Genomic DNA, 26,576 nt, shown 5'->3' with positions numbered 1-26,576 from the left:
AGAATTCTGAAGATTATTCTTTCCTTAACAATCCGGTGTATCCCTCAATCGCCCTCAGCACCTCGCCCCTTTCTCATTCCATTTTCTAATACAATTGCAGTAGGTATTACCTGCCCTTTTACCTTTCACTCCTCACCATCCAAAGCCCCAAACATTCCTTCCACATGAAGCAGTGATTTACTTGAATTTCTTTCAATCAAATCTGCTGAATTTGCTGTTCAAATTGAAGTCTCTGGTACCTCAGAGAGACCAAACACAGATTTGATGAGCACTTTGCTGAACACTCCACTCAGTGTTCCTGCTCCCACCCCTGGGACACACAGATACGATGGTGTCATTTAAGGGGCAACTAGACAAATAATGAATGGAATGATACGACTCCGTAAGTGCATACAGTTTTAGTTCAGAGGGGCACCATGATCAGTGCAGGCTTGGAGGGCCAAAGGAGTTGTTCCTGTAATCCATTCTTTGTTCTTTGAGGTGTCCTCAGCATACCCTCTAATTCTATATTTTACTCTTGTTCAATGCTTTCAAATTATACTCTAAATCTTTCAAAATCTCTAATAATGCTGCACTGTATTCTGCACCCTCTGCTTTCCTCCTCCGCTATGGACCCTATGAACAGTATGCTTTGTCTGTCTGGCGTGCAAGCAGCAATACTTGTCACTGTATCCCAACATACGTGACAATAATAAATCAAATCAAATCAAAATTTCATCTCTCCCTTTTCCCTAACCCAGACCTTCCTTTTTGTTCTCCCTCCACCTCCCCCATGTCAACAGCACAAAACCTATCACATTTCCACCATCTGTGGAAGGAGGAGGAGCTGATGTCTTGAATCGAACATGACTCTTCGCTTCCAAAGCAGAGTCATACCTGACTCGAAACATCAACTCCATTCCTTTTTCTGTAGATGCCGAGATTTCCAGTACTTTGGTTTTTTCAAAATCTCAGACACCCATTATTGGCAGTATTTTGCTTTTATTTCTCCGATCTGTTAGCTGTTCCGAAATTCTGCCTGCAGGCTGAAATCAGAGTCAGAGTCTGATTCTGGGGGGAGGAAGCGGCAAGCTGAGTGAGGTGAGTGGCCACTATAACCATCGCTTCTCACTCATACTGCACTCTCGAGTTAGTCTCAACACTAATCATGCGTTAGCACTCACACTGCACATTGGAGTTAGTCTCAATGCTGTGTCAATTACAAAAATATGATATAACTGAGGGATGAAGCACTATAGCTGAGGAGAAACTATTTGAACTCGACACTGAACATGCCAAGCAGAAAGAAGTTTATTCATTGCCCAGCAATGTATCAATTTGCTCCCTTCCAAAAATAAATCAATCAGAGTTGTACTTATTGGTAGGGTGGGGGCATGTAATTGCCTTGAATTTGGAACTAAAGTATGTTTTTAACATTTTATGAGCTGCATGACATGTTTTTCTTTTCCTCCTTGCCAAGAAATTGCTCAGAGCATTTTATAAGTTTGGAGATTAACAATGTTTTGGATGGGGGAATCGTAAACTATCCACAATGTTTTTCTTAAAGAATTGGAATCTGTTATATTCAGTGTGTACTCTCATTTCTATGACAATCGTCATCAAAACAAGCCTTTGACTGACTTTTAAGCAGGATGTTTTTAATGACAGAACTGTAAGGGAAAAATAGAAAATGTGAGCCTCAAAATCTTTGTGGGTTAGTCTAAATCAACAACTGCATTAATATAGAAACATAGATGATAGGAGCAGGAGGAGGCCATTTGGCCCTTCAAGTCTGCTCCTCCATTCATTACAATCATAGCTGATCATCCAACTCAATAGCCTAATCCTACTTTCTCGCCATAACATTTGATCCCATTCACCCCAAGTGCCATATCCAGTCACCTCTTGAATACTACAGTGTTAAGTAGTAACTTAGACATTAAGGAAGATTCCTCCTAATCCTTCTACACACACACCTTTACCTGGGCAAGTAAGCCTATTTCTGCATAAAATCATAGAATCACTACAGTACAGAAGGAGGCCATTAGGCCCATTGAGCCTACATCGACAACAATCCTACCCAGCCTATCCCGGTAACCTGTGTTTACCCCATTAATCTCCCTGACACTAGCAGTTTTGCTTGGCCAATCCACCTAACCCGCAAATTTTTTGACTGTGGGAGGAAACCAGAGCACCCAGAGGAAACCCACACAGACATGGGGAGAATGTGCAAACTCCACACAGGCAGTGACCCAAGGCTGGAATTGAACATGGGTCCCTTGAGGCAGCAGTGCTAACCACTGTGCTGCCATATCACTTGCATAATTACATTTCACATATAAAATCCTAACCTTTTAATCTAGAAAGGAAACATTTGATACAAACACTGGCTGAACTTAAAGGTAGCCACTGAAATTGCAGAATATTTATCCATTCCCATTTCTCTTCTTGCTATTGCCATTTGTACTCTACATGTCTCGCTCATTTTCTCTATTGACTCCTCTCCCAATCCAAGCATCATTTTCTAGAGGGTGTTTAATGATTTCATTCTATAGATTTTTAAAAATCTGAAATGCAGATGGAAGGTCATATCCATTAATATAGAATACCAAAGCTGAATTGAGTAGGAAAGAGCCTAAGGTAAATAATCCCCCTTGGATCGAAACCAGTTACCACGCAGCCATTCAGTGTGAAAAAAAAATTCAAGTAATGATACTCTGCAAAGAGACCCAAGCTTGAATCCTAGAGTGAACTGACAACTGATCTCTTCAGAGAAGGTCACATCACAGAATCCCTACACTAGAGAAAAAGGCCATTCCACCCAATGGGCCCTATTTTACCATTTTGATTCGAAGTGCTGGGCGGACTTGAAACTGAGAGTGTTTCAGGCCCGACTTTTAGACCCATTCTCAGGCGCCCCCATAAGCCTTCTGCCTGGAAAAATATCAGCGATTCCAAATCGAGCGGCAGAGGCCCATGGGCAGGGCTTAACATGCCCAAAACTCTACACCTCCAACTGCGCATGCACAGAAAAAACATGATAGAATGTAGCTTCCCTCCCAGGCTGGATAATGCCTCCTCAAACCCCACAGACATTGCCCCATCTCCACAATATTACTGACCCCATTATCCTTCCACCCCCCCATCATCCAGACCTATCACGGCCCCTCCCCGATCTCAGGCAGAGTGACAGCGGACCTCCCTTCCTCCCCCACTGATCTCAGGCAAAGTGGCAGCAGATCCCCCTTCCCCTCCCCCCAACTGATCTCAAGCAGAGAGCCGTCAAATGCTCGGCACCCACCTCCTCACTAACTGGAGCGTCCAAACTGGACTTTTATGGAGCATGTCGGTTTCGCACTGATTTTGGATGGATGAAGGTGTTGGTAAAGGGGGAGGTGCCGGTAAAGTTGGGTATGCCACCCACTGAGTCAATTTAAATGCATGCAAATGCCTTTAAATGGCCGTTGCACCCATTTTGGGCACTTTCCCGATTGCAGACATTTTCAGGTCTTGGTAAATGGGGAACCAGCATGGAGGTGGGCACAGTTCGCGCTATACACCTCAAGCCTGACTTTATCAAATTTTCGTTCTCGAAAACAGGTGCAATGCGATGGTAAAATCGGGCCCATCGAGTCTGTACTGACCACAATCCCACCCAAGGCCTATTCCCATAACTCTCATTTACCCTACTAACCCCTGACACTGGGGTTAATTTAACATGGCCAATCAACTTAACTTGCAATATCTTTGGAGTGTGGGAGGAAACCAGAGCACCCAGAGCAAACCCACACTGACACGGGGAGAACATGCAGACCCCACACGGTGACAGAAGGCTGGAATTGAACCCAGGTCCCTGGTGCTGTGAGGCAGCAGTGCTAACCATTGCACCACTGTGCCGACCTAACTTCTTTCCAAAGTCAGTGTCGTCAGTATTGATCAGGTGTAGCCACTCGCAAATGCACATTGCATGGGAATAACAGAAAAGATAGACAAAGGTTTCTAACTCAGTCAACGCTTCAGAGAACCCAATACTAGCTCCGTGCAGAGCTCCACAGATATCCACAGTATACCACAGCCACAATCCATGAACTCACCTGCTAAGGAGAGGCAAGTTACCAAACTGAAGCTGCAAGCTAACAGTTCACGTTGTGGTCATCACACAGCCTATCACGTTTCTCATTAGCCCATGACAAAATCGAAAGCAACTGAGTGAGCGGGTGAGAGAGAGAGAGGAGAGGAGAATGTGAGAAATAAAAAAGGAGAAAAGACATGGAAATGGGAGGAAAAACGCATACAGCAGCAGACAGATGGGGAAGCACAGCAGACAGGGAAAAGGGCAGGAAAGTGAAAGCACAACAGAAACAACTGAAGCTTTAGTATTGACTGTGGTGTAAAAAAATTCTCTGCCTAAAAATGAACTTAGAGGGTCTTTCTAGAAGCCTTGGCAGAGAACAGTGTGCTCTTTGGTTTGCTTCTACATGCCATGTTTTTCCAAGCTATCAAAAAAATGTAATTCAACAAGTGAAGAAACCACTTCCAAAAGCAGACACACTCTGCAGCTTTGGAAACATAAATACTTACCTGCATTCATTAAATCATGTGTCACCTGTGAAATGCTGCGTCTGAAATAACAGTTGAATGTACAGAGCCACAAGAGAGGTCTTTATTTGCAGTGTTTGCCAACTAAAACTTGGACTAAGAAACTGAAATCTTTATTTGCACGAAGGTTAAAATTATTTAATTATATGTTCGTTGTCTGATATTCAAGCTACAATTAACCAAGGTGACCAAATTACATTCTGCCAGAATTAAACCATGCTAAGTGCATAAGCATTACACACCCTATACTGTATTTGAGCTTAATGTATCTCACTTGATCTTGGGCATCATAAAATGAATGTTTCTGAATCATGGGTGAGTCCAGAGCTAGGGGCCACAGTTTGAGGATAAGGGGTAAACTTGTAGGACTAGGGTGAGAAAAAATTTCCTCATTCAGAGAGTGGCGAATCTGTGGAATTCACTACCACAGAAAGTAGCTAAGGCCAAAACATTGTGTGATTTCAGAAGAAATTAGATATAGCTTTTGGGCTAAAGAGATCAAGAGATATGGAGGGGAAGACGGGGTTCAGGACATTGAATTTGATGACCAGTTATGATCATAATGGACGGTGGAGAAGGCTTGAAGGGCTGAATGATCTACTCTATTTTCCCTGCTTCTATTTCCTATGCTTCTATCTTTTGCAATGTAACATAGAAATAAATATGGAAAGGACATAGGGGAAAATGGGGAAAACTGTGTTTTCTGAAATTAGATGTCTGAAGCTGATGGGTTGGGTTAGGAAGGAGAACACAACACCATCAAAAGGAAACTAAACAGACAAGGTGCTGGAAGATCACTATATGATGGCCTGAAGCATTTTATTGTGATTTTAGTTCAACAGATCTCATCCTTTCTCTGTGTTGTTTTGCCGACTTCTAGGTATCAAAATGAGTTCGCTACAAGATTTTGTGAAAGAGAATCATACATGCCAATAAAGCTCATCACCACTGATCAGGCACATTAGCAAAAACCATCAACTGTGCTAAATCAGGTGAAGGAAAGGTTTTAATAGGCCACAGTCCTTAGCTTTACAGAGAAAACAAAGCACGTACATTCAAGTGTCACCTGAATGGTCCTTGCACGCATGGGCAATCTCATGCCGTGACAAGGGTGCTAGCATGCACTGACAGGAAGGAATGCTTTGTCACACAGCACTGCATGAGAGGAATCAGGGGCCGGATTAAGACATAAAAACTGTGCCAAAACAATTCAAAGGGATTATCTTTTGTAATACAAGAAAACTGAAATGAATTAACCCTTTTGGCATCTAGGCCTTTAAAATAAGCTTCATACAGTTTCTGCAAACAAGGTCACCTCAGAGAAAAGATTAATGGCCTGAATATTGAAGGAAGTATTGATAATAAAAGTATGACTTTTTTCCTAAACACATTATGGCATAGGCTCATCTTTAGGGTTAAAGACTACAACTCAGTGTATAAAATATCTCATGTTAAAACAAACCACAAGAAAGTTTTATGCTCTGGATAGGAATAAGATTTTAGAATTAAATTTATTATCTCCAAAGAATATTAAAATTGGTGCAAATTGCGATGGAAAAGTGACATTTTTATAGAGGTAGAGTTTGACTATATTAAATAAAAATGCAATTTTAAGTGTGTAACCTTACTGCCAAATCAGACAAATGGGCTGAACTTCTCTGGTTGCTCAAGCCGGTGGGATTCTCTGGTCCTGCTGGCAGCAAACTCCTGCCCGTGAGTTTCCCGCCGGTGTGGGGTAACATCAATGGGAATTCCCACTGACAGCAGTGGGACCAAAAAATCCCACAGCTAGCAAACAACGTGCCACCTCTCACCAGCGGGAAACATGTAGCTGAAGAGCAGAGAATGTCACCTCTGATTTTTGTTAAAGCCCTGTTCATTTTTCTGGAATTCAAGAAGTGTAGAATATTTTCAGTGATAGATTACATCCTTACTTTAAATGGCCCAGATATATGCTAGCTTTTGTATCAATACAATGGTGAGGGCGTTAAATCACTAATGAGGAAAGTCAAAATTGGTTCAGTGGTGTGACCTTGAGGAGATGGTCTAACTGCTGCATTGTATGCAGAGTGACAGAAAAACAAAACAAATTTTGGAAAGGTTAGGGTCCTTGCCAGTCTTAATTATGAAATTGCATTTGGATCCCTGCATGCACATCCATGCTTACTGCTTTGAACAGGCATTTGCCTTTAAAACAACATTGTCAGTATTATTTCCACCCAAAGCAGTAACCAGTCATCTGAATCAGAACTATATCAGAAGCATTAATCTATTTTTGCTGCAGTCATACTTTTTCTTGTTGTCCATTAGTAAAGATGGCAGTGGTGTGAATGTTGTCCTTGTTGGATATTTCCTCCCTGATTAGACTACTACACAAACAGAGCTCACTTATCGCAATGTATTGCAGAGGATAAATCCACAAGAGCTAGGAAATGCATTTCCGGCTGTCTAGCAATTTAAGCAAATCATCACTCAGTAAGGACTTCTTCCAAAGGCCAAATATCTGTGGTATTGCTAGAAATTTTATCCAAAGGGCTGTTCTTTCTAATATACATACATACCAGGCCACACTAATTCATATTTGTGTATGTGTGAATAATTGTGTTGGTGCATTCGCAAGAGACACAGTTAAGCAAACTGATGTCTTTAACGTATTTAAAGCCATTAAGCTTAAGTCCTAAAGCATCCTACTGCAAAATATCTGGCCTTCCAATGGTTTCCCTTGAAGAATGACTAATCTTCTGGCCAAATATGAACTCAAAATCCTCCACTTTCCAAATATTTGTGATTCACAGTAGGCAAAGCCAATTAGAGGGGCTTGCTACGGGAGATAGTGTTACAACAATCCCAAATTTTATTGCGATTCCCATGACTACAATTGTGATGAGGTTATCATGGCAGATCTTTCTTGCATAATGGGTACTTCTACACAACGTATTTCGGAGAATGGTAGCAGAAGCATCAGAAATGTCAGGTAGTCAGGAATTCTATTAGAGGCCAGTGTGTACCATCGATCTGTCTGTGGTACACACAATATGTTACTCACTGTTACCATTAACATTTCTGATCCATCTAGTGTAAATGTTTCCCATTGGCAATTACTTACTTCTAAACAGCTGTCCAAACATGACAAAATATCCCAACTAAAATAGCATGAACAAGATTACGAGAGTACAAAAAGTCTAATGTATGAAAAGAGAACATTAAGCAAAAAGGATTTGTGATGGTTCCGATGCCAGGTTTGAGTTCCAACTGAATAAAGCATGTTTTTGAAGGGACAGTAACCCAATCCATTTCAGAGAGCTTGCGGAGAGAAAGTAATAATGAAAGCTACCAGTTGCTTCCTGTCAGTTAGTGGCCAGTTCTACTTTAAGGACAGAGATTAACCTTTCAAAATGCCAGTGAAGCATTCCAGTCACGTTAACCAGCAGAGGATGGGTTCATTGAGAAAGCCCAGCATTTAGAGAGTTAGTTCATGGAGTCAAAGACCTGGCTACTATGTCAGATCACATCGTGAATAGACTTTAATGGGTTATTTTTGTTTCAACTGAATGGTGATATGACTGAGATGAATCAACACTGATTCAAAGGAAATCAAGGGCAGAATTTTACTATCCCACATGGATGGGTTTGCCCGTGGGAGGGGCCTATAAAATTATGGTCAATTAATGGTCGCTTTCTGTTCTGGCTGCAAGGTGGTGCTGTGAGACAGGAGGGTGTCACACACGCATGCTCACACAAATACATACACACATGTACACATGCACAATAAGCATGTGTCCTGTCTTTTCTGGCATAAGCTTTCTCTCCCTTGAGATAAAGGCTCGTAGTGCTATCTTCTCTACCCTGTTCTTTCTAATGGTGTGACCTTATCACTTTTCCGCCTCTCCTCCTTGTCTCTCCTACATGATTTTTACTTCAATGCATTTAATTGCCAGCCCGTACCCAACTCCAGCCATATTTTGGTTGTCACTATTAAGAAAAGGATGTGCACAGTGCTTTTCACAACCTCAGGATGTAGCAAAGCACTTCGCGTCCAATTAGTGCTTTTGAAGTATTGTAGTGGAGAAATATGCCTGTCTGGTTGCTCAGGTGGATGTTAAAAATCTCACAGCATCATTGGAAGAAAAACAGTTTGTTATTCTGGTATCCTGGCCAACATTTCTTTCAGAGCCAACACCATCAAAAGCAGATTAACAGGTCATTCATCTTGTTGCTGTTAGCGGGATCTTGTGATGTGCAAAATGGCTGCTGCACTTGTCTGCCTTAAAACAGTTGCGGCATTCAAATAGAATTCACTTTGTGATGCATTTTGATTTTCCTGACAGTTCATCATGGTTTCCTAATTTGCTCTTTTTAACCATTGTGAAAGTATTTGGCTCAGCCTTTCACCTCGGTTTTTCGATTCAATAAACGCTCAAGGACATTGGACGGATTTATCAACCTTATGGGTTTCTGTGAGATCTGGAGAATTTTCTGTGGACACAGGTCTCATGCAAATGTGTCAGGTTCGTCCACAGACAGGTGGCAAGGGGAGCTACACTAACTGTGTTTGGTTTAAAATTTGTCCACTATTTCACTTGTTCAAGAGCGAAAGAAGTACCAGACAGCATGTTAGCTGTCAGCCTGACAAATTGGACAGTGTGTGACAGCTTGGGTTTACTTTATTTAACCATCTACTCCATGAGTACACGGCTGTAAAAGTTTTCACTATGAGCTCATTATTGCTGTGTCTTTGCATGTGTTTGGTTTATTATTTTTGGCCTTTTCTCCATTCCAGTATTTTGCAGCTTTAAAGCATTTACGATGCATAAGGGTAGTTAAAAAAATTACGTAAATTACTTAAAGCATTAAATTAAATAGAACATTGCTCTGGCTCTGACAAAAGTGGAACAACCCCTTCCAAATATTATGTAAAGATTGTGGAAAACCTGCTCACCAAACAAATCTCAAAGTTCATTGCTTGTGATTTGTAATCCAATGGCATTACTCTGCGAACACTTGAAGGTAGCAGCATTTAGTTACATAGAACCTAGGAGCAAGAGGAGGCCATTTGGCCCTTCAAGCCCACTCCACCATTCATTTTGATCCTGGCTGATCATCAAATTCAATTTCCTGATTCCCCCTCCCCCCATATCCCTTGATTCCTTTAGCCACAGAAACATAGAGACTCCATAGAAACATAAAAGCTTCACAGCTTTTTACCAACTAAAAAAATGAACACAAGCAAGTAAATGCACCTTTGCTCCACCTGCATTTCAGTATCCATGTTATTTAAAAACAATAATGAGGACACTAGAAATAACCATTTGTATCAACTGTGTTTGGTTCTAAATTGAATGTCTGCTTACCTAATGGCTCAGTAAGTGCATTGCTCTGCAAGTTACAGAACCACAGGGGTCTGCAAGGTCTAATACTTGAACGTCAATCTGTGCTGCGATCTCAGCTATGTCTACGACACATTCTCCCCTTCCTATCCCTGGTGACAAGCTTTCAACCATCTTGTCCTCATTCTGAAACTCTCTTTCTAAATACTTTTGTCCTTTTACATCATTAATGTGGTCATCTTTGGTCACCTATTTGAAGTACCACCTTCCTTAGCTTCTATTCTGGTCTAATGCCCAGTTGTGAAGCTCCTTTAGTTCACATTGTGACATGAAAGGTGCTACAATGTAAATGCAACTAGTAAGGGTGCTTTAATTGGCCTTACCGCGCGCAAGCCTTTGGGAGTAGGCAGGAAAGCCATCTTCATTCTACCTGTTGCTCAGTAATCCCTGCTGGGAAGTTGGATGCCAAGTGAGAACAAGATTTGCTATAATGTCTTTCCCATATCCCATCAAAGAGACAGTCCATTGGCATTCAATAACAAGGCACACACATGAGCGGTTCCATGCAAATCAGTCACTGACAATAATCACAGAATGAATCTAGGTAGGATTCATCCACTTGGGACAGCAGGTAAGAGAATTGGCAAGAAATATGAAAAAAAAGAGGGAATATAATATTGTTTTCTCCAGTGTTTTTTCCTTCCCTCTATTGCAGATGAAACAGATTTTACAAATTTAAATGCTGTGCAGCAAGCCCATTTTCTGAAAAACTCTTTAATTACAAGGCTACCAAAAATGGTAGCAATTTTAAGCACAGTAAAAATCTCCGTAATGTTTCCAATTAGTACAGAATTGTTAGGATTCATGCAGAATTCTTGAAGACTAGCATCCAGACAGTCATCGTACTTTCTCTTCACACCCTGTGGTAAAGCTGCTACCGTTTGAGCCCAGGAGGTCAGTGTAACAATTAACGCACAGATGAGGTTTGTGGAAAACAACTCAACTAAGACGGAACATGATTTAGACTCTGATTTACGGTACATTGTTTCCCTTTTATTGCTAAGAGGCTTATTTGTACGATTCAAGAAACCTACAACATAGAATAGTAGCCACATGGGAGAAAGTTACAAGGTAGTCTAACATCACCGAGGGACTTAGACAAAGTTATAAGCCATGAAGAACAGAACTCGAGCAATTTACAAGTCACCTGAATCCCAAAGTTTAAGTTTATATCCTTGTAATTTCCTCCTAAGTATTTGTTATTGTATACAATCAATATCAATCAATATACCAACGTATAGTTCACTGGGTTGAGCTGTGCTTGGGACTTCTTCATCATCTCAACATGGTTCTGACAGCTTCAAATGGTAATTGTGTCTTTTTTCATTAAACTATAATACTAGTTTAATGAAAAAACAGTAAGTTACAATAAAATGTCAACACCAGTGGCACAGAATCAGATATTTCAACAATTCCAAAAAAAAGCGAATGGTGTAGTGCCTCTGACACTATAATAGGGCCTTATAGTAATGGACTTCACTATTGGGTTATATTTCACAGTAAGATTAGCATTAGTACATGGCCTTGGCTAAAACATTAAATTGTTTTTCTTTTTCTGAAGCCGACTGATGTGTTTTGCATTTCCAGCTCATTCTGCTTTTATTCCAAGGTATTCTGTTTTGCAAACAACTAATCACTATTAGAAAGCCAGACAGGTTCAATCACCTCCATTCGGTGGTTAATTTGTTGAAAATATTAAAGCAAAATCACAGCATCCAATTCTTTATACTCCAATGCTGTGTGAGGCTTGGGTTCAGATAAAGTCATTATGACGCATGAGCTATATTGAAAATAAACACACATCAGTGGATATATCACAGATTCACACGTTTGTTATAGCCCACAAGGCGTCCATTCTGCTCACCGTATCTGCACAGGCTCTCCAAATTAGCAATTTCTTTAGTACCAATCTCCTGCCTTCTCCCCATAACCCTGCACATCCCTCCTTTTCAAGTAACAGTCTAATTCCCTTTTGAATGCTTCAATTGAACCTGCCTCCCCCACACACTGAGGCAGTGCTTTCCAGACCCTAACCACTCACTAGGTGAAATAGATTTTTCTCATATCATTTTTGCCAATTACTTTAAATATGTGCCCTCTCGTTCTTGATCCTTCCACGAGCAAGAACAGCTTCTCCCTCTCTACTATGTCCAGACTCTTCATGATTTTGAATACCTCGATCAACCTTCTTTTTCGAAGGGAAATCAGTTTTAACTTCTCCAATCTATCTTTATGACTGAAGTTCTTCCCTGAAAACATACTTGTGTGAATTTTTACTGCACGCTCCCCAATGCCTTTACATCTTTACTAAAATGCAGCATCCAGAACTGGACACGATAAGGCAGCTGAGGCTAAAATAGTGTCCTATACAAGTTCAAAAGAACCTACTTGCTTTGTACTCTATGCCTCTATTAATACAGCCCGGGACATTGTATGCTTTATTAACTGAGCCTTCGACTTGTCCTGCCACTTTCAATGACATATGCACATACGCACCAAGGTCTCTCTGTTCTTGCAGCCTTTTTTAGAATTGTAGGCTGGAATCTTACCACCATTCACACCAGTGGGATCTTCCCATCCCGTTTGCGCTGCAGTGAATAGAGATTTGGCTGGTCACCAAATTCTCCGACTTTGCTGCAGTGAGAGCATGGCATGAATGACATGTAAAATCACGCCCATACCCTTTACTTTATATTGTCTCCCCATCTTCTCCCTGCCAAAATGAATCACTTTATATTTCTCTGTGTTAAACTGCATCAACAGCTGTCCATTCATTCCACCAATTTGTCTGTATCCTTTTGAAATCATACACTATCCTCCGCACAGTTCATAATGTACAGTAATCGCGTACATAATAAAAAATATGCACGCACTATAATGCATTTGTTTTGACCTAAATAGTATTGTGGTTAGAGAAGATATAGATATAAATACATATATTCCACTTAGCAGCCTCTCCTCCCCTTGACATTTTCACTTGAACAATCCTATCATCAGGATATGTTTTAAAACTCAAAAGTTATGCTCCCTGATGGTTGAGTGGATAAATATATCATGTTGTGATTGTGACAGGATATCTGCCTTCTCCTCCCACCACTTGCTAATATGCGCTGTTGAAGAATGCCTGATAGTGGAACTCTACACAACATAAATTGTCACCTTCAGGAAAGGGGAGTAGAAAAAAACAGTATGTATTTTCATGACGAAATGTCAACATGGTTTCTGTCAATTCCTGACATCAGTCATACCAAAGACGAAACAGCATTAGCAGCAACATGGATAAATTCCAGGATGATTCACTGTCAGTTGTGTGGGTGTAAATGCAATAATAGGCTCAGCAGCCCTTCCATGCCAGTATCTCAAGTAATGCTATCAGCATTTACATAGATTTAATAAGCCTCAAGATACTAGCTAAGATGGTAAAAACATTAAACACTTTTCTGTTAAATAATTCTTTTTCTGTTCAATTTTGTAAAATGGTTTCAAATATTAATTATTTTTGAAATAGCTACTTTTAAGTTGATATATGATAAAATCACATCTGCAACCAAAGCAAGTCAATTAACTGACCAAGCACGAACATTACAATGATGAAAGTATTATGATGCTATAACAAAGAGCATTCACAGAACTCTTAGTTTTGTAACTGCAAAATGGTAAATGCATACATTTTTACTGCTAAAATTAATTGCAGGAAAACATAAGGTATGTCCCAAAGACCGCCTCATGGCATAGTGTCTATTCTGCTGAAGTTTGCATCTCAATTGAAACAGGACTAATTACATAATAAAACATGAAACTTGGTTTCTCCTCTGCCATAAACTCACACTTCTAAAAAACAGAAGCAGCAAAAATTTCATTCACAAGCTGCAACAAAGAATACTCCTTAGATGAAAACAAGATAAAAAAGTGATACAATTATGGTGATAACTTGTGTTTCATATTTAAAAACACATGGACAACAAGAGTTCACTTTTAATCAAAGGACTGATGTGGTGTTATTCCAAAACTTTGCACAGTTTTGAATAAATAAACACACAACTGCAAAGGAAAGTGCCTGGCAAGAAAACAACGCTTTGCAAAAGCTAGTAACTTTTCATCAATTGATGGATATGCACGTAATGGTATCACATGCCATTGATACATTGTGACAGCCAAAGCTTGATCATTTGTCAGGAAGAATAGTGCAAAACTAATGTTTTCACCCAGCAGGGTTTTCATGTAATCTCACATTTCTGTCAAAAGTACACACATAACAAGAAGTCTGAGGAGTTGTAGACCTTGTACCAAGAGCTGGAAATGGAAAGCAAATCAACAGGCATCCCTCCCTCTTGATGTGTTATGGCTCTAGTGTTTTTCCTACAAGCAATATTAAAACTGTGTCTTTGCTTTTTGCATTGTTGGTCTCTGAATACTGAGTGACCTACAGGATGCCATTTTACATATTATTCAACACCATTACTCCTCACAAAATAAATTGTTGTGGATTTCATTTACACCTGTTTTACTGAATTCACAATATTTATTTAGGATTATAACGTGGAGAACGCAGGCATAGAATTATTCTTTGCAAACTTGCCTTTATTTTGCTTTTGTTAAGATAATTAGAAGTTAATTTAAAAAAACAGAACCTTTTGGACTAGTATAAAAGGATGAGTTTCCCGAGACAAAGCTTTCTGTTCTATTTAGTATAGGAAACAGTGAGGAACTGTGATTATCCATTACGTGCATTGAAGCTTCATCAGAATTAACCAGGGCTGCTTTGCTACTATTTATATTACAGGAACAAATATTTTAGTGACTATTTATCAAGAAAAGTACACCAAATGCAATCAGGATGTTTCTGACAGGGGGATATTGTTCTGGTCTCCCCGTAGTTTGTTTCCCATAGCCGGAGACACCACGACATTTGCCAGTGGTGGGATCTTCTGGGCCCGCTATTTCAATGGGATTTTCCCCTGATTGCACCTCACACCGTCAGGATCTGATTGAGATGTACAAGATTATAAGTGACATGGACAGAATGAATAAAGAGCAGCTGTTCCTTTTAGATGAAGGGTCAGTCACGAGGAGACATAAATTCAAGGTGAGGGGCAAAGAGGTTTCGGGGGTATGCGAGGAAAATCTTTTTTACCCAGAGGGTGGTGACTGTCTGGAATGCACTGCCTGGGAGGGTGGTCGAGGCAATGTTGTCTCACATCCTTTAAAAGGTACCTGGATGAGCACTTGGCACATCGTAACATCCAGAGTTATGGGCCAAGTGCTGGCAGATGGGATTAGGTGGGAGTTCAGGTATTTCTAATGTGTGGTGCAGATTTGATGGGCCAAAGGGCCTCTTCTGCACTGAATGATTCTATGAAATCATGGCAGGCATGCATCATCAGCAGGACCAGAAAATCCTGCTGGAGTGAACATCTGGAAAATCCTGGCCAAGAGGGGCATAGATTAGCTAGATAATCAATATCTTTTCCCAAAGGTAGGGGAGTCTAAAACTAGAGGGCATAGGTTTCAGATGAGAAGGGAGAGATAAAAGGGTCCAGGGAGGCAATTTTTTCACACAGAGGATGGTGAGTGTCTTGAACAAGCTGCCAGAGGTATTGGTAGAAGCGGGTTCAATTTTGTCTTTTAAAAAGCATTTAATATTTACATGGGTAAGATGGGTATAGAGGAATATGGACCAAACTAGCTTCGTAGTTAAAAAAAGGGGTGGCATGAAGGGCCTGTTTCCATGCTGTAAACCTCTATGACTCTAAGATTGTTTTCTCAATACTAGGTATCGCCTTCTACAATTAAAGCATTATCAGCTTGCTTCATGACAAATTATCCTACTTAGTTATAATTCAGTACAGTTACCGTCATATAAGGTGCACGTTCTTGGAGAGGAGAAGGACAGCATAGTGGCAAAGATTTGATAATTGCTCCTGTGAAGTGCCTTGGGACTTTTTAACTACATTAAATATGTTATGTAAATGCACATAGTTGTTAGTGAACTAACACTTCAGTAGCAGATTGGTGTTGTCACAGATGAGATTCTTACAGCAATGAGTTTGAAAACTCAATGTGATCACGATGGAGAACAAGAACCAAAGAGTTCACTAGGTGCTTCAAAAAGCCAAAGCAAGTACATAATTATTCTCACACAGCATCTCATTGCCTTCTTTTTAGAAGTATAAGGCAAGACAAAGACATTCTCTTAACTGGCTACGAATACAAGCTATCCATCAATATCAATCTATCATTTCATTCTTTTATGCTTATTTTTCCTTTGTGCTTGAGCCAAGAAAATGCTTCAGAGAAAGCGGCAAAGTACTCTAAAAATAATTACAAAGAAAATATCCAAAGCATTAACAAATGGTATTTCAAAAATTAGGATGTACAATTCTAGTACAGTATACGTAATAGCCCATTGCAACATTAGCAAAGTGTCAGTTCAATGGTACATCTGAGTCAACACGTCAGCAATTCAAGCCGTACTTCCAAATTTCAAGTAAACAATCTAGGATTCTGCATCAATGCAGTTTTGCAACAGTGCTACATAATCAAAAATGCCGGGTCTTTGGAATGGGAGATTAAATCAAGTTTCATCACTTTAAATATATTAAAGATCCCACAGCACTGTTTGATGAAGAACAGGAAAGTTATTCAAGTGACCTAACCAACAAGTATCCATCTAGTAAGAGTGCTAATTTTCTGGAATTTCCTGGCCCTTTCTGCCAGTTGTTGTCTTCTGGTCCTGTTGAAGTGCCCCCTCCCTCTCCGCCCCCCCATCCCCACACTCCATCAAAAGCAACCGTCTCCCCGCTCAGCACTGTGGCAGGACTGGCGAGCCACGCAAAACGTCGTAGATATTGGCAGGACATGAAGATTTCGCTGGCAGCCAACGGTGAGCTGCCTGGGCTGCTGGAAAACGTGCTGCAGAGTGACTGGAAAATCCCACCCCCAATCTTTTAACTCATTGTTGCTTAATTGTGTGACCTTGGCTGAAAAGCTTTCCTATGCAACAATAATTACAGCTCAGAATGCATAGATTGTGAAGAGTTTTACGACAACCTTAGAACATGGACAACGCTAATGCAACTTTTTCTTCCGTTGCTATTGTCCTGAAATCTTTTCAAATCGGCTAAAAATAGCAACCACACTATATTAACATTTTCACAACCAACTGATCATTTTGTGGTTCAAATGAAAGCTGTTTCAATTATGTCTGGAACCATCATTGTACGAAAGGTCAGACCTGAAATGTTAACTTTGTTTTTCTCTAGTTGCTGGATACATGGAGTATTTACAGCATTTTCTGTTTAAACCTTTTAGGGAACAGGTTCATTAGAAAAGTCACATATCCAATCTTTCCCTACCTGTGCATATTTTATGTTTCAATATTGGAGCTCAGAGGCCACTGCATTACTTGATCACCAAATCATGACATAATTGCATAAAATGTCTCTTTCGCAGGTTAACTGCAGTAAAGACAAATAGTTTTAAAGTTTTTATTTATTAGTCACAAGTAGGCTTACATTAACACTGCAATGAAGTTACTGTGAAAATGTCTAGTCGCCACACTCTGGTGCCTGTTTGGGTACACTGAGGGAGAATTTAACATGGCCAATGCACCTAACCAGCACATCTTTCGGGCTGTGGGAGGAAACCAGAGCACCCAGAGGAAACCCACGCAGACACAGGGAGGGCATTGCAGACTCCGCAAAGACAGTAACCCAAGCCGGAAATTGAACCAGGGTCTGTGGCACTGTGAGGCAGCAGTGCTAACCACTGTGCCACCATGCCACTCTCCAGTGGGCTGAGTGGAAATAAATGTATTGAACAGTAAAGCAAATATACATACTTACATCATATATAGTGTTAGCCTTGACACAACGGTAGCAACTTTTGCCTCTAAGGCAGGAACAGCTGAGTCCAGGTCCCACTCCAGGACATGGGCACATATTCTTGGCTGATACTTTGGTGTAGTACTAGGTGAGTGATGCACTGTTGGAGGTGCCATCTGTCTGAAAAGATAAACTGAGGTCTCGTATCCCCTCTTAGGTGGACATAAATGATTCCATGGTCTTATTTGAAGAACAGCAGAGTGGTCCACTCACTGTCTTAGATAATATACATTCCTCAGCGAATGTGATGAATATTGTTGAGATAATGGATATTTTACCTCATTACTGTTTGTGGGTGTTCGCTGCATGCATATTGGCTGCTATGTAATCATATTTCATTGTGTTTAGTTGGCTGTGCTTTAATATATACTAATGTGCAAGGCCTCAACTCAGTTCAGTTCTTCCTTTCTTAACCTGAAATTGTTCAGGATCTGAATTTCAGTTAAAAAAAGTGATGGATGGGAAAGAGTAAATCCAGTCAGCCATCTGTAAGTCTCAGTGGGCATGCTCTGATCTAAAGCCCTAAAGTTTCATTAGTCTTGTGACTCAATCATGTGATCAGTCAAACATTAGCCTTCATATATTGGAGGACGTTCTCAGATTTGGTGATAAATACAAAAATGGGGCTTAAGGCGTGTAATAATCACTACAGCCACCCATAAAATAAAATCAGAATTCTTTATCCTTTTTTCTCCCCTCTTGATTTTCTTCCTCCATCTCCTTAAGACACTGTCTTACACTGGGGTACAGTTCCTTCACTGCTGCCCATCCAAGACTCACTGAAGTCTACGGGCCCAGTGATCAACAACGACTTGTTTTTCCAAGGCAATCTTAAATTAAATTTTAAACATCCTGTGGTGCTTCGTACAAGGGTAATCAGACAAAAATGGGCACTGAATCAAAGAACGAGCTCCTCGAGGAGGGTGACTAAAAGCTTCATCGAAGAAGTAGTTTTTAAGGAGAGTCTTAAAAGAGGGCAGAGAAATGTGACCATACAAAACAGGTGCAGAAGTAAGCCATTCTTCCCCTCAAACCTGTCCCGTAAATCAAAAGGATGCTGGCTAATCTGTTTATGTTTTGATTTCCGCATTCCCATCTATCCCTGATAACCTTTGATTCCCTTGCCTAACAAGAATATGTCTACCTCTGCCTTAAAAATATTCAGTGACTCTGCCTTCACTGTCTTCTGAGGCAGAGAGTTCCAAAGTTGCACAACTCAAAGAAAAAAAATTCTCCCCTCTTCTCTCCTTAAAGGACGGCCCCTAACTTTAAAACACAGCCCTCTAGTTCTGGATTCACCCACGTCCACCTTGTCGAGACTATTCAGGATCTTATAAACTTCAATCAAGCGATCCCTCATTCTTCTAAATTCCAATGGAAACAAGCCCAGTATATCTAACCTTCCCTCATAAGCCACCCCACTCATTCCAGGTCTCAATTTAGCAAGCTTTCTCTGATTGAACTGCCCCCAATGTATTTCCATCCTTCCTTAAATAAGGTGATGAAAACTGCATACACTATATAACATAGCATAAATGGAAAGATGAATACGGATACATGAATAAGCAGGGAATAGAGGGATATGGACTATGCAGAGACAAAAGGTCTTTAGAAAGGCATCATGTGTCGGCACAGGCTTGATGGGCCAAAGGGCTGTTTCTGTCTAGTACTGTTCTTTGTAGTCTGAACACATTTAGGGCAGGAATTCCAGAGCGCATGGTCTGTAATGAGTAGGTGAAAGCAGAAGGTGATATAACAAGATATGGAAGAATGCAAGTTCTCAGATGGTTGGAGGGCTGTAGGAAAATACAGAGCTGGGGAAGAATGAGATGATGAAGGATGAAAGTGATCAATCTACTTTGAGTTGTTGAGGGGTGAGTCTGGATCAATGAATAAATCTGGTATGGATAAGGATTTGGGCAACTAGAATTTGATGTGAGCTAGATTTCTGAAGGATGGAGAATGGGAGGTCGGATAGCAAATTGCTGAAATAGTTAAGCCTGGAAGTGACAAAGACCAGAACATGGTCACCAAGGAAATTCAAGACATTATAGAATGCCTGTCTGTCTTGGCAGACCTGGACAATGAACCCAGAGTGCAAGAGCTTAGTAAACCTATTGACTCACTTGCTATGGGCAAAGCTCCAGATGATGATGCTATTTTGCCTGAACACATCAAGCACAAGAAGCCAGCCATCCGCAACATCTGCACAATCTTCTCCGTCTCTGCTGGAGAGAGGGAACAGTGCCCAGGATGCGCATGATGCGAAGGTTGTGACCCTGTACCAGAGCAAGAGCACCTGCAGCGATTGCAAAAACTGTCTTGGCATCGCCCTGCTGAGTATCATGGGAAAAGCATCGGACCATGTTGCTCTTGTCGGTCTGTAAATCCTGGCTGATCATATCTAACCCTAGTCCCGGTGTGGTTTCAGAATTGGAAGATTTACAATTGACATGACCTTCTTAGTCCAGCAGCTGCAAGAGAAATGCCACGAACAAAGATATACCTTTAATTATTTAATGTGCTATGGACATCATTGGCTAAGCCAACATTTATTGTGCATCTCCAAGAGCCCTTGGGAGGGTGAGATATCTTCTTAAACCGCTTGTGTCCATGTGGTATAGGAACACCCAAAGTACTGTTAGAAAGGGAATTCCAAGATTTTAACCTAATAATAGTGAAGGAACAGTGATATAGTCTTCAGTCAGGATAGTGTGTGGCTTGGTGCGGAACTTGCAGGTGTTGGCATTCCCCTGCATCTGCTGCCGTTGTCCTTCTAGGTGGTAAAGGTCATGGGTTTGGAAGGAGATTTGGAGGTCATATATATTGCTGCGACTGTGTGTCATTGTTAGGTGGGAAGTGACTATTTGTGGATGGGGTGCTCATCAAGGTAGTTGTTTTGTCCCAGATGACGTCAAGCTTGTTGAGTGTTGTCGGAGTTGCACTCATCCAGGCAAGGAGCTAGTATTCCATCACATTCCTGTCTGTGCCTTGTAGATGGTGCACAGGCTTGGGGGAGTCAGGAAATAAGTTAATCACCACAAATTTTGCCGCTTCTGTTCTGCTCTTATAGCCTCAGTTTTTCTATGGCTGGTCCAGTCCAATTTTTTGGCCAACGGTAACCCCCAGGACGTTGATTGTGGGGGAATGCAGCGATAGAAATGCTATTGAACGTCATGGGGAGATGGTTACATTTTCTCTTGTTGGAGATTATCATTGCCTGGCACATGCGTGACACAACTGTTACTCGCCTATATATTGCACTCACTGATCTCATCAAGGCATTTGAGCATGTGAGTAGAGATGGTCATTTAAGCTGCTGGAGTAAATTAGCTGCTTGCTAAAGCTGCTCAATGTGATCTCCACTTTCCACGTCAGCATGATGGGTAAGGTCAGCTATGATAACATTAGGACCCTTGAGATTGGCAGCAGGGTCAAAAAGGGTTGCATTCTGACACAAACACTCTTTGACTTATTCTCTTTGTTGTTGTCAGATCCCTTCAGGTCATCTACAGAGGGCGTTTACTATATAGCAGAACAGACAGCAAGCTCTTTAGCCTTTGCTCTGCTGAGGAACAAGACAAATGTGCACCAAGTCCGCATTAGAGTTGTTCCATGCTGCCAATAACACACTATATTCCATTGTGATGAATACCTTCAGTGACAAATGAACACTCACCAGTTTGGTTTGACCATCAGCATCAGGAAGAGAAATGTTATGGTCCAGGATGGTGATAATGTGATGCTGGGGGTTGCTGGCAGCTTCACATATCTCGGTTCTACAATCACCAACAATCTGTCACTTGATGCTGAAACCAACGCATACATTGCAAATGCCACAAGCTGAGTAAAAGAGTGCGGAGCAACAGCAACTCAAGTGAGAACACCAAACTGTGACTGCATCAAACCTGCATCCTCAGTGCTGAGACATGGACATCATATGCCAGGCATGATAAAAGGCTGGGAAGTCTCCACCTTTGCTGTCCCAGGCATATCTCAGCATCCTTTTAGCAGGGCAACCTGAGAGTCTTGGAACATGCTAATTCCATCAGCATACACTCATTGCTAAGTCAATGATGTCTGGGTTGGCTTAGCCACATTTGTTAGATGGATGATGGATTTATATCCAAAGACATTCTGTACAGTCAACTGGCCACTAGGTCACAGCCTCTTGGGCACCCATTGTAAGCGAGATATGAGGATGTTGACTCTGAAAATTAAGAGACACTTGCTGACAACTGTAATGTCTGGAGGCTGGCTGGTTGTGAGGTACACGAGGAATTGTAAAGCTCAATTGGCTACAAAGAGAGTCCAGAAAAAACAAAGACCAGCAGATCCTACAGCTTCTCATCCCACTCTCTTCCTCTGCAGCAAATGGGGCGGGTTGCCATGACAGACTGGGGCTCCTGAGCCACACCAGACCATGTCTAATACACAGTTGAATGCCATTACGCAAACCATAGTCCTACATGACAACAAGTCGTCACTAAAATATGAAAGTGAAAATGCTTTTTATTTGGAAGGTTCATAAGTAATGGGAACCTGAGATTTTTATTTCAGCTTCTTTTAAACCATGAGATTTGAATTTATAAAACCCAAGCAGTAATAAAGGTCAAAATTCTTTGACTGTTCTCACCGGCAGGATTCTATGGTTAAGCTGACAGCACAACCCCTTCCACTGGGGACCTTCAACAAGAATTCCCATTAACAGCGGCAGGACCAGAAGACCCCACCACCAGCGAATGGTGTGCTATCTCCTGCCATGAGAAAATGAGAAAATTGCTGAGGAGAGGCCAGAGAATCTCACCCAAGCAAAATGGAAATGGGTCTGTTTGAATGTTTCCATTGTTTGGGATCCTAAAGATTTATTTTGTTTTTTATTTAATGGCCTTGGCCCAAATGAAGTAATGTCGGACACCACCAACACTGGAAGAATGGTGGATGAAATAAGAGCTATGTGGTAGTGATTAGATGAGGCTCAGTTTGTGTTTCAAATGCTCATCTAATATTGAAGGAAGAGAAACCTGAGGGAGGTTGAGATTGAACTGAGGAACCAGGAAAGTATGAGGTAAGATTTCAACATAGTGAAAATGCAAAAAGGAGAAAGAATGCATAGAACAGTTTATGTGGAGAAAGAACAAGATAGTTCAGTTACTTTGAAAATCTACTCAATTTTATTGTGTCTTGTCTGCCAACATTATACACAAATGGGGTAGTGGGGTGTATTGTTAATGTTTTTAATATTTAAGAGACATTAGCTGTTGCACAGAACACATTAATGATACAAGCACCAGGACAAAAACACATTGCATCATGACAGGCATGTTATTGGTTTCATGTTTTTAGTTTTGCAAGGTGATACTAAATGACTGTTGTGCAGATACTATAGTTGAGATGATTCTCTGTTAAATACGCAGGACTTGGCGAAAATATGCTTTTGAGTTTTACAATTCATTGCACTGCAGTGAGATTTGCTTTGGCAAATATGGTTGACATAATCACTGTCAAGTCATGGAAAAATAAGAGACTTGCAGTGGGCACCTTTTTTTTGTCAACGACTGGTCTGACTGATCCCTTTCTCTGTTCCGCCCTCTTACACACACATGCACGCATGCACACGTACACACTCACACACACTCACACATCCCCAGAGCGTTGCTTATGCCACATCAGCTCAGATTTAGTTTTCATTAGTTTGCATTCACGGCAGAAGACACAAATAGAGACAATACGATGAACGTTAAATGAACAACTGGAGGGAAACTTTTTTGCCATTTTTAGTAAGCTCAGTAATGAAAGATTAATTTTGTGTCTGCATTTATTGGATCATATTTATGATGGCAGAGAAACAAATTACAGAAGCAATTTGCACAAACCCTTGCGGTGAAGTCTGAAGCTTTCTTATTCATTGATCACTCAGTAGTGCTAAATATCGTTTATACATCATGCACTGGAAGACCCTAAAAAAGATTTATTTTGCAATATTATAATGATTTCAGGTATTCCACTTTACAGATTAATATATTGGGAAAAGTTGAAGAACTAAGTTGCATTTAGAAAATTTGAGTTGAAATGTGAAATCTATTTTTTTTAAACAGCACTTCATTATCAGTCTTAGAGCTGTTTTGTGTGCCTGTTTGTGTGTGCATATAGGGGAAGAAGAAATGAATAATATTTATACCTTCTTACTATTTACCCATTTTGTATATTTTCTTTAAGTTGAAAGAAATCTCTGGTTGAAATTTGCCCACATTAATAGTACACCTTGCTTCTCAGAACATTATACATTATGAAATCTAATTCAAAAATTAATGACTCCTTTTACATGATAAAAAAATCATGTTATGACCTCATTCAATTCAGATTGTAAACAACAATGCATAAGATGTACAGATACATATTTGCACACCTACACATGCACACATAATTAACTTGCCGTTCTCTCAGTGTGCATGAACTCGATTTGCAGTTGGAAAATAACTTTGGGAGTTTGTGGGATAACTCAAGCTCACTTTTAAGTTTTGAGTAAGTACTGACTTTCAAAAATGTCACACCTGCATTTTGTGATATATTAAAAATTTTAAAACTGCGGCTGCACATTTAACTACAGTTTAAAAGTTGCATTTGATAAAACATATTTTCTGAACTGTTATAAAGATGTCAAGCCATGTACAGTAATGATAGCCGGCACAACAAAACTCTGGAGCGGGGCACACTTGAAATTTGATATTCACATTAAGGCTTAAAACCCCAGGTAACCATGGCACATTTTCTTATGTTTCAAACTGCATGCATCAGTTTCTGTTTCCAATCTAATTGAACTGTGCAAATACAACACTTTACACTTTTGAACTGCGTATGGATATCCATGCTGACAGAAATGAATGGATAAAGCACAAAATGATTCAATTGGTAACACTGATAATCTCAACTGTTACTTCAGCAGAAATCATAAGCCCAATTAAGAGTTTGCCCCACTCTCAAGTTAATTTAATAATTTATCATATTTAACTGAGGCCAGGTATTTGCACCTTGCAAGCCACTGAATTCTAATGTAAGTGATAATAATAAGCCTCTGATTCCATTACGTAAAATCACAAAGAAAATGAAAATACACAAAAGCAAATAAAATTCAGCAATTATTAACTGCATTATTTTTACAAAATAAAAACATGATTCCCCTCGATATAAAAACACAGCAATATTTCTAAGTTAAAATATTCAGATTACTGTATCCCCTTTTAAGCAATCAGAAATCATATCAATGAATTTTGTCAAAACTAGTACAACAGTTTCTCAAACTGACTATGAATGATGATATTGTCACTTAGTATATTGATCTATGCGCTATTTTCTTTTGGACCTCATAATGTCATCATTTTGGGACTTGACAGATGATAGAAAATAACAATTTAATATTGTCAATTCACGTGAGTTAATTTGAGCCAACCCGCTACGATCAGGTCACAAAATGGACAGAACACACACAGCGTATTGAAGACAGAATAGCCAGAATTGGTACAGCAATTTTGGAAGCTGAGGGAGCCATATGCCTGGACTAGAGAATGATTTGCCAAAGAGAAATGCTCAACATTAAACTCTGGCTTGAGAAACAAAATCACTTCTGAATGTTTTGCTGCATCCACTTGGAATATTTCTTAAATGTTCCGACATTTCAGTTCAACACTCCAAATATTATTTATGACGTCAACATTAGGGCTCTTCTTTCTCACCCTCCACCTGGAACGTACTTCTGTACTGTTGTTTCAATGCCCAAGTTTTCTGCATCCACAAGGTCAATAAATTTATTTCTTCACATTTTCCTGCTTCATATTTCACTGTCTTTTTTTTACAGATCATTACACTCTCAGCTACTCAATAGACACAAACAAATCGATTGTTATTATTCACCACTTGAGCTCAAAATAGTTACTGGATTTTTTTTAGGAAAATCACTGCAGTCAATAAATTGGTCGCATTACAAAAAATATTTAAATAAGCACATTTTACATCTGTTGGAATTCTTGCAAAAAGAAGTTTACACATGACCAATAAACAGGCTATTCCTGTTTTTTAGAGAGGGAGGGGGATAAGCATTTTTAAAATTAAACTGCATTTTAGAACTTGCTGTCAAAGATAACTGTCCTCTTCTGCAATGCAGAAGAATTTATCGCAGTATACCCCCTTGATTCACAAAATCTATTCAGGAAGTCAAATTTTAAGTCAGCTATTTAAAAACTGTATAAAAAAAACTATTCCAATTTAAAACAAAGCAAATACAGGTTCTTATTTTCTCTAAAAGAGTTGCTAAAATTTGAGTGTTTCCTTGGTTTTATACAAATTGTTTCGGTAATGATTTGTGCACTGCTACATTTTAAAAATTTTGTCAACCAGCATTCTCCATTTATTTTCCCCATTTGCAGTTCTTGTAGCAGTCATGTTTAATTTGAGCAAACGTATCTCTTAATTTCCTCATTTCTATTTTTTTAAATCCTCACACTTTTACAATTGCAGAGAGGTTTTAATTCAGTAGTTTTAAAGAAAATTCAACTGCCCAACATTCAGCTTCTCAAATTAACCAGATTAAGAGCAAACTTTAGGGTGCAATTCTAATTAAGATGCAATTTTACTTTGCTCCCAACAAAACCAAAATCCCAATTAAATCCGGCGATGTCAAATATTCTTCTGAAATAAGAGTAGACTGGAAAAAGAAAAGCTTAAACAGACT

The 26,576-nt window shown here is 40.0% G+C and overlaps 1 protein-coding gene across 9 annotated transcripts in view; it reads right to left on the bottom strand.

The window, feature by feature from the left end:
* tcf4 (transcription factor 4) overlaps positions 1 to 26,576 on the bottom strand; it is a 592,048-nt gene that overhangs the window by 140,200 nt on the left and 425,272 nt on the right. The window lies entirely within an intron of this gene.

Source organism: Carcharhinus amblyrhynchos, chromosome 1, assembly GCF_965287045.1.
Source record: "Carcharhinus amblyrhynchos chromosome 1, sCarAmb.v2.hapA, whole genome shotgun sequence".
NCBI classification, from domain to species: Eukaryota; Metazoa; Chordata; class Chondrichthyes; order Carcharhiniformes; family Carcharhinidae; genus Carcharhinus; species Carcharhinus amblyrhynchos.
Note: the sequence above shows the minus strand (reverse complement) of the source record. Positions and strands in the feature narration are given on the sequence as shown.